Source organism: Ambystoma mexicanum, chromosome 12 (assembly GCF_040938575.1).
Source record: "Ambystoma mexicanum isolate Mex_15411 chromosome 12, UKY_AmexF1_1, whole genome shotgun sequence".
Taxonomy (NCBI): domain Eukaryota; kingdom Metazoa; phylum Chordata; class Amphibia; order Caudata; family Ambystomatidae; genus Ambystoma; species Ambystoma mexicanum.
The window spans coordinates 359,001,025-359,019,301 of NC_090936.1; the positions used below are offsets into that span (position 1 = coordinate 359,001,025).

The 18,277-nt window shown below is 45.3% G+C and overlaps 1 protein-coding gene across 3 annotated transcripts in view; it reads right to left on the minus strand.

The window, feature by feature from the left end:
* The window catches only part of RASSF8 (Ras association domain family member 8), an 808,051-nt gene that overhangs the window by 34,528 nt on the left and 755,246 nt on the right, over window positions 1-18,277 (minus strand). The gene's annotated exons all lie outside the window — the stretch shown is intronic.

The following is an 18,277-nucleotide window of genomic DNA, read 5'->3' on the forward strand; positions in this document are numbered from 1 at the left end:
GCACACCAGACCCGGGGGTATCAGGGCGCAACAGTTACAGAAAATGCAAGGCTTAGGTTACAATGTTACAGGGAGTAATCAGGAATAAGCATATATACAGGTTAAACCATAGATGGCAATACAGAAGATAGACAAAGTGAAACATATATACAGTTAAGACACAAAGTAGACAATTGTGTGGCAGATAAGTGCTGAGGAGTGTTCTTTTGGCGGATAAGCCTAGAGGTCAGTAGATTTCAACAGGTTGATGTAGTTCCGTCTGAAATTCAGGTAAGGTTGATCTTCTCTAAGAGGGTGTGGCAGAGAATTCCACAGTTGGGCCGCTTTCACAGGAAAGCTGCTACACCTGCCTTTGTGAGCTTAAATCTGGGAATGGTGAGGCAGTTGGCATTACCCATCCTTGTCGGTCTGGTGGAGGATCTCCTATGGAATTTATGAGCGAGATAGCTAGGGGCGGCGTTGTTTAGGGCTTTGTGGGTGAGGCAGTTTTTAGGAGGATTTTGTTATGGGTCGAAAGCCAATTGTTTTGACGTCTGGTCGCTGAAATATGTGATCTTCTGATCACACGAAGTGCAGCTCTTATGTCACTGTTTTGTAGGATTTGTATCCTCTGGATGATAGTTTTATTGACGCCGTTGTAGAGGTTGTTGCAATAATCAAGCCTAGAAAGTATTAGGGCTCTGGCCAGGATCATACAGTTGACATTCGACAAAAAGGTGTGAGCTTACAAGTGTAGGTGGTGGCAGAGGCCATTGATTTCACTTGTTTGTCGAAGGAGAGGGTGGAATCCAGGTAGAAGCCGAGAGTCTTTACCTCCTTAGCCACCTTGATAATGTTCCCGTCAATAATGAAGGAGGAGTATTCCTGTCCTAGTTTCTTAAGGTTGGAATGGGTGCCCAGGAAATATGTGTGAAAATGGGGGCACCTACTTCAAAGAGCAAGCTTCCAACACAAAGGAGACTGATAAAAATAAACTTTGCGTACAGGCTGACCCAGTGAAAACAAATGGCCAGAAGGGAGGAATGCTATTTGTGTCACATGAAGATTCACAATTAATTTAAAAGGACTATTATCATTTTAGGCCTTTTTCTCAGCCATCATAAGGTGGATGGATTTCATCTATGTACCATTTTTTTAATGTATTTTCCAGGCAATTTTGGGGGATGTAAAATGAATCTACCTGTGACTCGGGGAACTGTAATGGCCAGTTAAACTAGGTTTCTGGCTGATCTGAACATGTTCCAAATGTGAGAATTGGTGAGCGGGTAGAAAATGAAATTGGGATATGCTTAATAATTTAAATATTCAAAACTGTTGTGCTTTTTATGGAAATGGCAGAAAGGTACCAAATGGCTGTGCTACATGGTATGGATGTGGTGGTTGGCTTATCTAATTCTCCATGATTAGCTGAATCAGAAAATATGTTAATAATGGAAGTTTCTAGTAAAATGATGCAGTTGTGATGGGAGAACAAAGGCAATTACAAATGGGAATTGCCATATGTTGCTCCAGACCCCTAAAGCAATCCTGACTTAGAGACTGAGTTTGAGAGGAGAGAGAAGGGTAACTGGACAATCTTAGTGGCAGGAATTATTGCAAGAAACTTGAACAAGATTGTAAAATTGATGGTGTCATCGCTGCTATATAAGTGGGGCTGCACTAGGACATGGAGACAGACAGGACAGAGAGAAGAGACAGACATCAAGAAAGCTACTGAAACTTATCATCTGACAGCTGTAAGGAGACACTAGAGGTGATTGCAGAGACTGCATCTGGGTGGAGCTGTCTAGCTCTAGGAAGGCCTCAAAGCTGACTGGGTCCTATGGTTTAGAGCGGGGGGCCATCTTTGAGAGTGGAGTGACCAGACCCCTGCCCTATGTTTCCAGAGTGTTCTGAGATGCAGCTGGCTTTCCTGAACCTTAAAAAGAGGCTTGATATTTAAGTAGAACTTAGCCATGGGAAACCAAAAAGGTGGGGTGGGGTCTGCTTGCCTTCAATCCTTTCCCTTTATAGTGGGGGGGGGCAACACTGTTTGCTGAAAACTATAGCCTGTAAATTAATTGGGTAATCCTTGTCGTCCAGCTGTCCCCGACCTCTTTAAGCAAGAGGGGTGTCTTTGTTTTATTTTGTGAAGTGAAATTTGCATAAAGTGAAGAATTGTGATTGTGTTCTTTTCAAATCACTTTTATGATTTATTTATGCTGGGAGAAGTTGATTTTGTTGTGCCACGGATGAAGTGGTGTTTGACATTTTCATGCTAATTTCTATTACTTTTAATTTAAATAAATACCAATATATTTCCTGTACCCAAGCCTTGTTTTTTTGGCTCATTGTTATCTAAGGGGAGAGGGATCCAAGGGGCATGAGATGTCTCTTAGATAGGGCTAAAGATAAGAAGCTGTAAAACTATTTGTTGTGTAACCACTTGAGTGGGGAGGGAAGGAACTCCCTGTGTTGAGGGTGGCTTCTCAATAAACCGTTACAACGTAAGATGTTGTCTGATGCTGGAGGCTAAGCAGGGATAGGCCAATTATTTCTTGGATGAGAGATTGCTTTGAATGAATAAGCATTGTGCAGATTGGGCGATTCCCCTTCCAACCACAATCAATACAGATAATACACTGTAACAGAATCTGAAAAATTTCAAGCATTTCTAGCCATGGGTTTCTGTCAAATACTGATGAGTTACACCTGGATATGTCAGCCCCTTTGCTTCCTTCTGGAGCTGAAAGTTTTCCCTCAAAGGCGCTATAGTTGTCACAGGGTGATACATATGTTCCTTATTAATGTTGTGTCAATTGACAAACTGCCAAGAAATCCTTAATCCCTTAGAATATTGTTTTTTCCTGATCATACAAAGATTCTCTCTCCAGGAAACGAGACCTGTTCTGGGCTATGCTATGGTTGTGTGTTCCCTCTAGAGGAGATATCCAGGTCAGGACAAATTAAGCCCTACATAGAGGTACTCCTATACTGCAGTAGTGCTCTGTAGGGTGTTAATATGGATATCTGAACTCTGACCTGGTGGACAGAGGTTCAGGAGGCCAGCCTAGTTTCTTGGAACAGGGTAACCTTCTGGACAAGCCAGACAAATCAAGGTAGCTTGGCAGTGGTCAAAAATAGGTCTCAGGAGGGGTGAGGGTGACTGAAAGACCTCAATGAGCACACAGAGTAAAGAACACTTACAAATCACTCCCAGTCAGGTGTAGATATATTAAACATACAAATACATTTATTTCAAGGCCTTTGAGTTTCAACACACAAATCAAATCACAGCAATACTTATTAAGCCAACACAATCCTATCTAAAATACATATATACAAGACCATTGGTGTCCAAAGGGTTAATGCACAAAATGGGTCCACAACCTAAAAGGGGGAGGAAACCGGCAGTGCTAATAGTCTTTAGTCCAGTCTGCACCAACACACTCCTAAGAGGCAGTCCAATCCCTAAGAAGATTGGAGCCTAATGCTCAAATGTACATGCAATGCAAGCGCACACTGTAATTCAAATGGGCAAAATGGGGTCTCAAGACACAGTGAAACACTACAACTCATATAGTTTAAAGATGAGTACCGTCCATATTGTTTCTAGGCTATTTCCATGGCCTGTTGGATTATCTATAGGCATGAGATTTGTTTAATGCCTACCATGTTCTTACTGGTAACCTGGTGATATTTCTCCCTTCTTACACTAAATGGCTTCTTCCACTATTTATATGGACAATTGTGCGTTGTCCAGGAGTGGGCTAAAGTATCATATCCATTGGAATCTTTTTCAAAATGCCTTCTTGATAATATTCGTTCAGAATCACATAGGGCAGGGCTGTTCCGAATGTGTTGCTTGGTGATCCATGGCTATCCTTCAAATACACATGCATGTGTTTAGTCATTGTCAACAGTTATGGGTAAACACTAGCTTCAAGTTTGTTCTTAGAATCACTGGTACTCAGGATCATAGCGTGGCTAGCCAGGGCACATGTTTCTTCAGTAGGCAATAAATGTAACTGGTCTTGTCATACTGTACTTATTACTGGTGCAATCACTGTTCGTTGTGTATATTTCAACAGTGTTTCCTCAAGGGTAAGGATATTTTTTGTCGATCACTATGACATTCTACCCGGGGCATCATCCTGGAAAAATACAAGAATGTTTCAGCCAATCTATGTTTTCATTTTTCAATAACATTGGTTAAATTAATATTTCATTTTAATATGGTTAGGCCTGCAGCCATGCCTCTCTAGAACCACTTGCCACAGGTTTGGCTAAAACCTAGGTAATGTCCATGGCACACTCTAAAATGCATTCTGGCGGTCAGAAGGAGGAGACAAAATAGACGTTTCCATTAGCAAGATGATTGTTTATTTAAAATAATTAGAAAAGGCCTCACTTTCCCTATACTATGGGTTTCCCTACCTAACTAACTAGGGTGCTCGTCATCAGTTTGTGAAGTCCAAAAGTAAAGTCTGTCCTCGGTCCAAAACTAAACTATACTGACCCTACCACTAAGACAAAACAACTTAAGTCCAGGTGAATAACTCCCTTCTTCTGGGAAGGCTTTCTCAGCTCAGTTCTTTTTAATGAAGAATTCTCAAATTGTTCTTAGCTATCTTTCACACCGATTCATTCAGTTCATGAAGGGGATTTTTCCAGTCCTCTGGCTTCACCTTCCCCTGCAGTTTAAAGATCCTTTTGATCAAAGTTTCTCGCCTTTGTCTTTTATTCTCTTGGTCTTTCTTAGACGTAGATAAAAGTCTTTCGTTCTCTGGCTGACTCTCACTCTCTTGGTCACTCACTTTCTTAATAAGGTAATGCTGATAACCCCAGTGTTGGTTCTCACTATCTTGGTTATTGGCTATCGCACCCTCTTGGTTATTAGCCTTCTCACTGCGATGACTATGAGGAACCCTACGGTGATTCTTACTCTTGATTATCAACCTTCTCACTGGGATGAGTTTGATGATACCAGTGATGTTTCTCGTTCTCTTGATTATTGGTCCTCTCGCTGGGATGAGTTTGAGGCCCAAAGTAATGATTCCCTTAATTACCGGTCCTCCAATTGGGACGAGTATGATGCCCCCAGTAATGGTTCTCTTGATTATGGGTTCTCTCATTGGGACAAGTATGATGGCCACAATGTTGCTTCTCTTCATTACTGGTCATCTCACTGGAATGAGCATGATGTCCACAATAATGATTCTCTTGATTATTGGTCCTCTCACTGGGAAAAGTATGATGGGTGGATGAATTGTTATATTTGTTCTTCGTGGTTAAAGAATTTTGACCATGCCATTTATTATCTCTGCCCCTCTCACTGTGTCTAGGATGTTTTTACAATCGTTTTATTCATGCTTCTCATATAGGTTAATGTCTCTTTGTGTGATATTATAAATGCCACTCTCCCCAGGTGTCCCAATCTCCCCCTTACCTACTTTGTAATATCGCTGCATGACCGGGTTGGCGTTCTCCTTCTTTGCTGCTCTTTATCTTGTCAGGACAGCTTTCGCACTCAATTCGCGCTCTTCCTCCTACATGCTTTGGCGTATTACTTCGTCTGTGGTATCAGTGCTGAGAGGGGATTCCTCTCTCTCCCTGTTTTGGCCACCACTTCACAGATCCCTTCTGGGGCTCCTGATTTTGACATACTCTCTCCGGTCTGTCCCACAAACCATGCGGCTCGGGCACCCGTTCCTCATGGTTCCTCTTCAGTCACATTCTCTCGTCCTTCCTGGGACTATCTCCGGCGTGACAGATTCTCTGCGGTCTGTCCCACGAAAAGTGCTGCCCGGGTACTTGATTCCTCCAGCCTCTCGCTGGGTTGGGAAGTTTCCCAGCTTCCCTGACACATCTCGTTTTAAACTTCCGGGTCTCTCTCATTCTTTCTCTCCTTCCACTTTTATGACACTGCTCCTGGGCTTCCCCAGTCTCTAATGGAAGTCCTTCTTTTGTTTCTAAGTTGCGTTCATTATAACTTCAGGGGTTTTCTTCATCTCCATATCAGACAGCTACAGATCTTTACCCAAAGCATTACAATAACAGATATACAGGGATTTCTCCTGGTTTCTCCCAACAGGATTGGCATTATTGTTATTGAGTTGCTGAGTGGGTTGGGAAGAGAGTTCCTCATGGGAAAGGGAGTCCTTATGCCATTGGGGGAGTCTCTCCCAGTGACATCCCGCTTGGCTCTACCCCTAGAGAGGGTAGTGCGTAGAGGGCTCACCTCCCTAGCCTCACAAGAAAAGGCTCGTCCCTTGATTCATCACAGCATCTACGATGTGTTTGAGAAAACTCCAGACATTTTTGGCAACTTTGTTAGTTTCTGTCTGGGAAGGTAGGGAGCCTTCATTTAGAAAGCACTGTGAGCAGAAAGGCTGACTAGGAGTAATAAGGCTTACCATATGTAATCAGCCATATATGGTCAGTGACAATGCCCAACAATTTGCACTCATCCCTCGCACTCATCAAAATAGTTCTTGAGCGGTAGCATGACTTGTAAATGGGCTGCACAATTCAAACATGGCATCCTGAACCTTGTCAAGCTACACAATCTGCCTCCAAAGACTCGCATCATATTCTGGCTTTGCTGCATCACAATATCTTGATATGACATGATAAGTCATTTATAGCACGCCCTTTACACAAGTGTTTCTAGCTTACCTGCCTGAGAGATTTGCCATCCCTGGGAACCACCACAGCACCAGTAGACACTCATTCACTGAACTCAAAGTTTAACTTGCAAAAGAGAAAAACCTTGGATTGAGCTTTCTAGGTCTACCTTCTAGCACTCTCAATAGCCAGTGATCCGCAGCCCCCTTCGAATGTTTCTCTCACTTTTGCAATTCAGGAAAGAACTTGGCGTTGCCATCCACGATACACCTTCACCACTGCATCACAAAACTCTCAGCCCGCACCGACAGAACTCTCAAAACCTCATGAACTCTGACTCTACGTGCATCTCAACCGCCCCCATACCTTTTTCAACCAACTTTAGCAGACTTCCTGTGTTGGAAATTATATATGTTAATGAAGACCCCCTCCCCCAATGTGCTATGTACTGAACACTGTTGGTTTTCAAAGGAAGTCGTGAAATTGATAAGTAGCCTATTAACATTACAACTAAATAGTTATCATTGTAAGTAGACTAAAATGTGTTTGGAGGCCAGTCCTACTGAGGGAAGTATTTTAACTAGTGGAATTGCTTTAAAAAAATAAACATAATTAAAATGCCATTGAAATGTTTGCATAGGCCGTAGAGAGGGGCTTAAAGAAGTGTCGAGGGTTGTTCCTTACATCAGGCAAAGTGATGCCACGTGTAGGCCGAACTCGACTGAAGGACATTTATCAAGCACTGCAGACTTAGGGCCTCATTCTGACCCTGGCGGTAAGGGGTTAACGGCGCCGGTAAGGGTGCTGGTGCCATTAACCCCTTACCGCAGCATTACGAGGTCCTTTAGCGGATCCCGCTAAGGGTGGCTGGTTTTACCAGGCGCCCTTAGTGGGAGCCGCTAAAGGACAAGGGAGCTAATAACGGGCCCGTTATTAATCGGCCCGTTATTAGCTCCCTCCCCATTCCCATTGAGCCCTATGGGGGCTCGAATGGGGATGGGTATTTTGAATGAAGAATTACCGGGTCCTCCAAGGTTGGAATGGCCCGGTAATATCCTCATTCAAGGAACCCGAACCCAGTATGCGGTATGGGGGTAGCGATGGCGCTAATAGCACCATGGCTACCTCCATACTCGTAATGACCCCCATAGACTTTTCCATATACTATAGCATTTTTTGGCGACATTAATATTTGGGCACCTGAATGGAGTCAATCTGAAGGCAGTGTCCTGACTGACAAACTGCCTGGACTAATCCTCTGGCACTAAGTGATGGCATCAGTGTGCTCCTCGAATTGCTAACTTTAGACAATTATATTCCATAATCCGTTCACTGCTTGAAATCTCCGCCTCCCGTGCTATAGAGTGTGTGAGACAGCTCCATGGGGTATTGCACCCACAGCAGTGATTGCTAGCACTCACTGGCGGTCACAGATCGGAATCCCTATGGAGAGGCATATCCTTTCCTTCTTATGCCCAACAGTACATGGCGGCTACCAACCGAAAAAAAAACACACCTACGCTCAGTGAACGGTGTCAACCGAACTGAAGCTGCCAACAGCACATCACAGCACTCTTGCTCTTTCTCCCGCTCAGTCCTACTAACCTACCCCATCCCCTTTCCTTTACAGATCCACCAGAGCACCAAGAAACCACGCAGGTGGCAACAGTGCGTCGTATAAGAACCTTTAACATAACATCTACCTAATAATCTGAGTATCAATGAGTTGGATCACAGTAACATCAGTTATTTACAGTGCCACAGAATGGATATAGAAAAAAACCTAGTGCTTCCTTACGAGTATGGAGGTAGCTTGCCGCTTTTATCGGCATGGCTACCCCCATACCGGGTACCGGGTCTGGGTTCCTTGACTGGGGAAATACCAGGCCATTCTGACCTTGGAGGGCCCGGTATTTCCCCATTCCAGGAACCCGGACCCGGTACATCCCCATTGCCATTTGAGCCCCCATAGGGCTCAATGGGAATGGGGAGGATGCTAACAACTGGCCCGTTAACGACAGGCTCGTTGTTAGCATCCTGGTCTGCTAGCGGGTCCCGCTAAGTACGCCCCGGTTTTACCAGACGTCCTTAGCCGCACCCGCCAGCAGACCTTGTAATGGGGCGGTAGAGGGATAACAGCGCCGGCAGCTCTACCGGCGCCGTTATCCCTCTACCGCATTCCTCGTAATGAGGCCCATAGTGTTATGCTTGTCGACCAATGAAACAGTACAATCCAGTCGGTTTCTAGAATGTCAATATGCAAAGCTATCCCAATCAAATACACTTTGTAAGCAAAAACCCTTGAGTTGGGGGTCTTTAACAAATGGTAATGGTCCGGGCCCATGTTACAGGCCCAAGTAAATCAAGGGCCTTCACGTGGGCTCCGCCTCCATTACTAGGTGCTTCAGCTCCCCACCGATGAGTTATAATGTTGCCTGGGCGTGCCAACAACCTTTCTTTTAAAGTTGGGGGAATGCAAATCTGCTGTTTCACAAGTCTAAAAAAATGACAAAAGAAAAGGTCAGCAGAAAAGGGGGAATGTGACTATTCCTCGCCCCTTCTCCATTTCCATGGCATCTATTGCTACACTGCGGAGGGCAATGGAAGTGTCAATGGAGAAAGGAGTAAGTGTTTGCGCAGGAATGGCCAGCAGAATTAGGAGGCAGCTGAGTGGGGCTGGAGAGCATGGGTAAGGGGGGGCAAAAGGGGAAGGGCGCTGCGAAGCAGGGGATAGCTCGTTTGGAGAAGAAATGGCAGATAATGACCCAGAGTCCAGAATAAAGTGCCTAAACTGGAAGCTAAGGCTTGCCTGCTGGGCTCCCTGATTGGCCAAGAGAGCTGTCACACACTGCTGCCTGTTTGTTAAATCTAAATATTTCTCTTCCATATGAGAACACAACACTCAGAAGCAAAGCGTGACATAAATTAGGCAGAAGAGAAAAAGGAACTCTAGGTAATTTTAAGTGGAGAGCATACCAAGTGAAAAGGAGCAGCCAAAATATTCCTCTGGTTGTCTGAGGGACTGTTCTCTGTTACTACCTGTCGTATTTGTTTAAACATGCATTCGTCCCTAGAAATTGATATCTTCTTGATAGTCCTGTTGGTGTTCTTTGTTCCAATGAGCAGCCAGTGGTAACTTCTCATTTTGGCTGTCAATCATGGCTCAATGTTCTCTGGTCCGAATCCTTAGTTCTCTTATTGTACTTCCTATGTAGATTTGATGACATATACATTGAATCGCAATGCAACCAATTTTGTATTGCAATGAATACAATCCTTTATCACAAATGTTTGTCCCTCTGTATTAGTCAAACTCTGTGCATTATTACAAGCATATCTACACATCGAGCATGTTCTAAATGTTCTAAATGTATAGAAACCAGCAGAGAAACTGCTACCATCAATGTGATCAAAGATGTCGTTATCATCCTCGGAGATGACCATACTTGCCTTGTTTTTTCAACCCATCAGCTGGGTTTGACACAGTAGGCCATCAAACACTCACCAACATTCTACATCACAGCATGAGGACCAGAAAGGCCGTCCTCGCCTGTTTCAAATCCTACCTCATTATCATTAATTCATCCAATTAGATTCCTCCATATCACCAAGTCTTCCCACCCCCCTTGGAGTCTCGCTGTGAGCCATTCTCTCCTCTTTGAGCTTCAACCTTAACAAGCATGGACCGCACAGGACCCTTCTGGCACCACACCCACTAATACTCAGCGGACGCGCAGCTCTACCTCAGGATGCACTCCATCGAAGACCTCCACGGGCCTCAATGCCTGTCACACTGATCCCGTCCTCGATGCCCACTCATATGTTATTGTCTATGATGAAACTCACTATACACAATTAAACTAAGCTACTCACACACGGAAAATGAATACTATTTGTTTATATTAGATTTATAAGGCACCACCTGTGAATCACGGCCACTTCAAGGTGCTATAATACCCTTCCCAACAGAAATGCAAAAAAAGGAAAGCTACAATCAACTTTAGACATCAAATTCCTATGCCAATGCATCCTAGCACAGCGGGCATAAAAAGCTTCTTCTGAACACACATATGTCCTTTTCACATGACACCTAGAAACTGACCTGCATGCAGAGCTCAGGGTACTTTCGCTCCGCACACAGCAACGCAACAGCAAAGGTATCTTGCATTTTCACTTTCTCCCCACTGCCGTAACCCACTTGCTTCTCTTTCAGATGTGCCAGAGCGCCTGGAGGCCATGCAAATGGCAGCAGTGCACAGAATAAATCCCAATAATTAATAGACTACACAATTAGCATGTGCCATGCATTGAACAAAAAAAAAAAGAATTCCTCTAGGTTTTTTCTGCACCTCGTATTTTTTGTTAATTCAATGAAGCGTTACTGGAAGATGGCGTTTAATGGTTAAAATATTGGTTGCGATTGGGAGAAAAGAAGATAGCATTTCGTATCTCCACTTGGCCAAATAGTGTGATCCAAGATTGCCCTATGTGCTTGGGTCTGGGTTCCTGATTTGACAAACATTGGGGGCACTTACACACAGAATGGCCTCTATCAATGGCGCTGCATCGTCTACATCAGTCTGCCTTTGCTCAATAAAGGAACCTTCTCTGCGGGGCTCTTCCCTCGCAAAAGAGCAGAGAGCTGAGAAACTGATTCTAGGAAGAACAAGAACGGAACTCCAATCTGTGCCCCCAACATCTGCTTTCTATTTCCTTCAGACAGTCTGGCTTAGGTGGGAAAACATGCAATCAAACGCAGAGGAAGTATGGAAGCCGACAAGGAGACAGCAGCTTCCTGTGGCCAGGCTGCAATCTGGGGCGGCAGACCAGCCGCTGCTGCAGAGATACAGAGAGGGGGAAAGGGTCTATCGAGAGAAATGTCCAATCCCATGTTCGACCGGAAGCTGTGGCTTGGGCAGCAGACTCAGCCGGGACGCACTCCAGTTATGGATGCCGTCGTCATTGAGATCCTTACGCAATGAGCAAATAATGCAGTGCTCAAGGACGAGAGTGGAACCTTGGGGTGGTGTTATGCTGAGAAGGACCGTCTGTCACATCGCATAATACACTGCTGGGATCCTATGCTGCCTCAGGAGGACAAAAGGCTCGCTGTATCATGTTAAAATACTTTCAAGCACATGTGTGACTTGCAAACGCATACTTGCCAACCCTACAGATTTAGGCAGTAGGCTGCTGCTTTTTAAGCAGTCCTACCGCCTACAGATTTCAGTGACAGATCCTACTGCTTTTGACAGTGGGAAGTAATGTGACTCTAAGGCAGGCTCCAGGACAAAGCATGCAACACATTAATGAGTCTGTCTGTACAGTGGGCTGGTAGGTGATTACTTTGATTGGACTCAGACCAATCCACTGACCCAACAGCTACTTGACTCTGTCCTGCACTCTTGCTGGGACAACCATTAGGTGAACCACCAGTGAAAGCAAGTGGCAGAGTGTAACATCATCACACAGTATCTGCCGACAATTTGGTGTTAAGTTACCATTCAGAATGATACATTTTTAACATTTGAACATCTTTCCATGTTGTGCTGTTTGTATGTTTTGTATTTTCCTGTGATGTCATTGTTATGGGAATTATTATTTTTTAAACTTGAAAAATCCTACATCTTTTTGGTCACAGAAGGTTGGCAAGTATGTTACTGTAGCATTTTTAAATCTTTTATAGAAACTTTTAAGACTAACTTTGAAAAACCTTAATAGTGATTGTTGTATATGCTGCTTTGACCGCAAATCTTGTGTGTCAAATTACAGTTATACTAACGCCCCCACTTGTGAGATTTAAAACAGCGTGTCAGACGCTGCACGCATGTGGTTTTACACGCTAGGAACTATAGATCCCAGAGTGTTTGTAGTCCTGCCGACAGATTTCCCTTCAAATCCTGCACAATTTTCTGTTAGGAGAAAGGGACAATGTTCAGTGAATGGTCCTATAGTAACTGGGACTGGTTGGGACACAGGGTTTATGACTGGTGTACCTGCGAACCCTACGGAAACATTCTTTTGCCCTGACAGTGGTATATCTGGAACCAAGTGATGGTCTATTGAACACTTTTGTGCTCCTGTATCTACAAGGAAGCGGTGCTCCTCATTCCCGACTCTCATTTCGACGTAGGGTCCTCTCTGATTCACGGGAATAGACACTGGTTTCGACCCCTGCCCTGGGCTGTCCTATTGGGGAAATAACACATCATCCGATGTGTAGTCACTACTATTACTGTAATACGTATTTGGCTGCGTATTGAAAATGTTCCCATTCTTTCCTCTATTTCCCCCACTCTGATTCCCATACTGTTGGTTTTGCTGATCCTGACTCTGGTTAGGAGCACTTTGGTTTTGGGCTTGGTTTTGATTACCTTCATTATTGTGGTGCTGCTGCATACTATTCCTATTTGGTCCATTCGCTCCTTGGTGCCCTCTGTGCTGTCTTCGCTGGCCAGTTCCATTTCTATTCTGTAAATGTGGACATTGCGCTCGACAGTGTCCTTCCTCCTTACAGTATGCACACTGATTTGGTCCCAATAGCCCCCCATGCATATTGGAATTACTCCTCCCTTGGGCGTTCCCGCTTCCTCTATTATGTCCTGCTACTTGCTGCAGTAACACTCTTGTTTTCAAATTTACTCTATCTTTCTCCTCCTGGTCTTTTCCTGCATTCACTCTCGTCTCGTAATATTGGGCCATGTGCAATACTTCACCCAGCGTTTTTGCTTGCCATGCACTTTCTGATGTCATTATTAGGTTCTGAATTGGAAGTCTCAACCCCCTCACATATTTATCAACAAATAGCCTCTTCCCCGCTTCCGAGCTCACATCCTGCCCACTTAAGTCTGTGAATACTTTATCGAACCGATTGAAATAATCTGTTGCTAACTCATCCTTGCCTTGCACACATGCAGTCAACTTGTCCCATTGAATTCTTTTCTCTGGGACAATTTCTTTTAATTTCTGTATTATGCGTGCTGGTAATGCTACCATGTTCGCTCCTGGTGTCCCTCCAACCACTTTATTCCTGTCTTCTATTACCAAGTCCGCCCCTTTGGCGCCATAGGCTGTTACGTCATCCACCTTTCTTATTTGCTTCCATATGTCTGTTGGCAGGATCACTGGGAATATTAGGTCTATGTCACCCATGGTAAGCACAGATGATTGCAGGCAGGATTCTACTTCCTTGTAAAATCCTGCAGGATTCTTTCTTATTTCGGGAATCGTCTGCTTTATGTTGTTCACATCCTGTCTGGAAAAGGGGACATGCACATATTGGGGCGGTATAATGGGCTGGCGTTACCTGTGCCGCTACGGTACCCATTGCGGGAACCTCTGTTTTTGGCACAAAGGTAGGTGGGACCTCCCTCATAGGGAATGCCCCACTTACTGTCCCTCCCCCTTCTTTCACGTGTAACAATATTCCCAGATCAAGCGATAGGGCTGTTTCTCCTGTCCCTCGCTCTAGTGCTCTCTTATATACTGCCATTTTTTCGGGTGGGCTGGCCTTGTCGTTTTTTATATCTTTATCTATTAGATGTTCAGCCATCGACTGCAGTGCTTTTCTTTTCATGGGCATGGAATATTCATCAAATATCTCATGTATCTCCATTGTGGGGATACTGGGATCCAACATCCATCTTAACGCCTCTCGTATACATACTTTCAATTTGTCGCCCCTCTGTACTGACGACATTGAATGTCGTCGCTGTATATATATGGCTATACCGCTTCCTTCCTATCTCTCCCGATATCCTTACCCCTGTACCCAGGTGCAGTAAACATTTCAGCATAATCATTATCCAATTCATTTTTGAGCTCAAAAAGTCCATACACATGTTCCCTTACTTCTTCATCTCTTTCTCTACAGCGTGCTAATACATTCAAATCTAACAATTGCTGCGGTGGTAATTTCCCAATTAACTGTTTCCATCTCTCCACCAAATATTCACCCATGCATTCCAACACTACCTGTCTTTCGTTGCTTCTTCGGAAGTCATACATCGAAGCCAATGCTGCCGTCCCATCATTCCCCTATATACATTTCTGCCTGTTGCTGCAATTCCAGCTTCCTTTCTTTGCTGATCGCACTGCGAGTTACCCTTGTGCATCTACTTTGTTCAGTCCCGCCTCTCACCCCTGTGGTTTCAACTTCAACCCCTGGAGGGACGGATGGTACCGAGTCTGTATCTAAGGCGGGAGGTGCGGATGGGACAATAGGAAAGGGGAGTGTCTGCTGTGGGCCTGGTTGGCTAATAAGAAGTGTAACGTGCGCGGTCTGTGGCTGTGGGAGGGCTTGAGCTACGGGAGGGAGAGTTTGAGCTACGGGAGGGGCTTGAGCAATAGTTACTGGCGTGTGTGGCCTCGCTTCTGATCTTGGGCCTTGTTTTGTATGGATCAATATGTTTTCCATCACTTCATCTGCTATGTGCAATTCCCGTTGTGGGTATATTTTCTCTATGTTCAATTGGTCACGTCTACCTGACCTCCTTAGACTCTCCGTCCACTCCCCCTCCTCCTTTTCTTCCACTACTTCACCTTTCGATCTATGCCTGCGTGCATGCTCCGCTCTACTTCTAAATTGGAGCATTGCTTCCCTTCTCCAGTCCTTAATGATATCAAATGCTGCGGGACGCGCTTTCTTTCTTATCAACACCCTTTCCAGGTTATCTATTCTCTATATCTCAAAGCTACCATTTATCGGCCACTGATGGTCTTGTTACTTTCTGGTTTGCCTATGCCAAGTCTCACAGAATATTATCGCTCCCACACCATACTTCACATACATCTCATACGCCGGCGTTCCCTCAGGTGGTGCAATTTGGCCATCTTCCAAAGATTGTCTACCGCAGCGGAAAAACCCAGCTAGGGTGGACAATACCCCAGGCATGTTTCAACCTCCCCTTGGTTAATCAACCTTACCTAGGGCGTTTGATTTTGCAAAGTCAACTCTCAACCAATATCAGGGTTATTTTGAATCGGGGTATGACTCACCTGATAAATCAATTTGTCCTCCAGGACACAATTCGTCTGTATACTGATGCAACCAATGACGTCATGTCTGCGGGACCCTCGCCTCCTTGTTCTCTAGCCAGATACGTCGATCAGGGATCAGATGTGTGCAGATCTGCAAAGGAATCTCTCATCACTTCTACAGGGCGCCCCGAACAACTCTTGATCCCGGCTCGATCGTCCCGTCCTTGTCGTTCTCCGCCTTTACTCTATTACAACGTACACGATGGAACAAGTGGGGGAGGGTCCCTATTCGGGCGCCATCTTGAAAGGGGCCCCTAGGGGTCCCTCGCGTTATGGAAACAAGGCTAGTCACCACACACGATAGATACGCCAGACACAATGTTGTATTCCCAAAGCTAGGGTTTATTGCAAAGCAAATGGCCTCAGTTGGCCAACTCAGTCTCATGCCCCTCGACGTGTATCTCTAGACCTCGAGGGACGCGAGAAAGTGAATTACTTACATCAGTTACATATATACAAAATGCATATCATACAATCAGCTGTGACATGTTTAACACCCCCCTTTATTGGGTTTCTTTGAACTCGGTTTGATGATGGACAAATTCGACGAATATGGCACCTTCAAATATCTATTCTAGCAAAAGTATGCAACCTTGCAAGTGTGGAGACATCTTTTCTTTGTTGAACAGAACACAGTGCTTCTGTTCTTGTAAGCGAGCTACATACAGGGGATGAGTCACATTCCAGACCTTGCTATCTATGAGGTGCTATTCGTGTCCTGGGAGCCGACACGCTCTACAGGGCTCGGAAAAGGGGGGCCGTAAGAAGAGCATAATTCAAGCCTTTAGCTGCTTTATTCTAACATATTCTACCATATAACGAGACTGGCTTGCAGCTGTGAAATGATTAAATGCCCTGCGGCTCTGCTTCAAGGCTACATTCGGGAGGGAGCCGGGCATTCCTCTCCGGAGCTGCGTACGTTGTGTTTCAACTAACTTTTATTAGCCTCGCGGCCTTGTCCTTTCACGTTCAGACAACAATGTTAACAGTTGAGGAGAGTAAGCATAAATGTGCTGCGAAGCAGTTTGAACAGAAAGCAATGAGCAATCGTTAGAAAACAAAATGCCGATCCTTGTTACATAAAATGGCCGCTCATTGGTCAAACTCGGAAACCTGTATTTCTATCATTATGTACATGAGACGGTTGGCCTTCGGCCACCAAAATACGTTTGCCGTCAATCGTGAGAGGTGTCCATTTTTCTAGACGGACAGTGTGAAGGGAAAAAAGGCTAGACCACTACGAGCCGTTGAGATAGAACATAGCGGCCCGTTAATGGCGGTACCACCCCCACCTCTTCCATAAGCGCCAGCTGGGGCGTATGACAGTATGCCCCCTTCCCTCACGGGGGATCCGTGGCTTCCCAGGGTGCAAGCGGTCGAAACTCCTAACAAGTCTGGGTGCATGGACAAAAGACCAAGGTTCCCACAAATCTTCAGAGTCAGGATAGCCCTTCAAACTCACTAGGTATTCCAGACGTCCCTGTAGCGAGAGTGCCTGATCCGAGAAACTTCACACTCCAGGGGGGTGTTGACCCGGCCCAAGTGCTGCACTGGAATAGGTCGAGTGGTTCCATCTGTGATTACCGGGCAGAGTAGGGAGGCATGGAACACTGGATGGATGCAACTAAGGACCATGGGAAGTTTCAGTCTGAAGGTCACAGGAGATTTATCTTGGACAACACTGTGTAAGGTCCAACTTAGAGAAAATGGCCGCTCCTTGCACTGCCCCCAAGACATCGTTAATTAGAGGCAAGGGGATACCGGTCCCGGATGATCCCCTTGTTAAGGCCACGGAAATCTATGCAAGGTCGGAGTTCAGTGCAGCCTCTCTTGGGGATGAAAAATAGCGAGGCTCTGGCTGGGGAGCGGGACAGCTGGATGAGACCGTTCGGTAGGTTGGCATCCAAATAGGCTCGGAGGGCCTCTTTCTCCACTAGGGAAATAAAAAAACATCCTTCCAAATGGTACCAGGGCTCCTGGAACAAGATCAATTGAGCAGTCCTCAGGTCTGTGCAGAGGTATGTCCATGGGGATCTTCTCCACGAAAACCTCCCTGAATTCTGCCAACTCTTATGGTAAGCAATGTACCCCAACCGACTGGGGGGGATGAAGAGGTTCTGGTCTTCACCGGGTTATACCAAACCCTTGGTAGGCAGGTCTGCTTGCAGTACTCCAACGTGAAATCCAGAGTATTTTTTGACCAATCTATGCTCGGGTTATGTTTGCGCAACCACGTGATGCTCAGTATGACTGGAAGTGGGCGGCTCTAATGATGTCGAAACGGATGACTTCTGAACGTTAGAGGACGTAAACATGGACATCTTCTTTGGTGTGTGTGATTGGACCCGAACTCAATGGCTGACCGTCCACTCCTTCAACCGCCTGGTCTTCAGCCAGTGTAGGCCCACTTTCTCTGCCCATATGGTATGAACAAAATTGCCGGCAACCCGACACTCTATGAGTGCCAGCATGTCAACCCTTTGTTGGTGGATCATGAGCTGGATGGCAACCACCATAAGGCGAGAATCATCCGGGGTGGCAGGTGCAGAAGCTGTCATGGTTACAGAGGAACTGAAACCAGGACCTCGGTACTCCGTTCCCCTTAGTACCGAGGCCGCCTGATTCCCGAGCT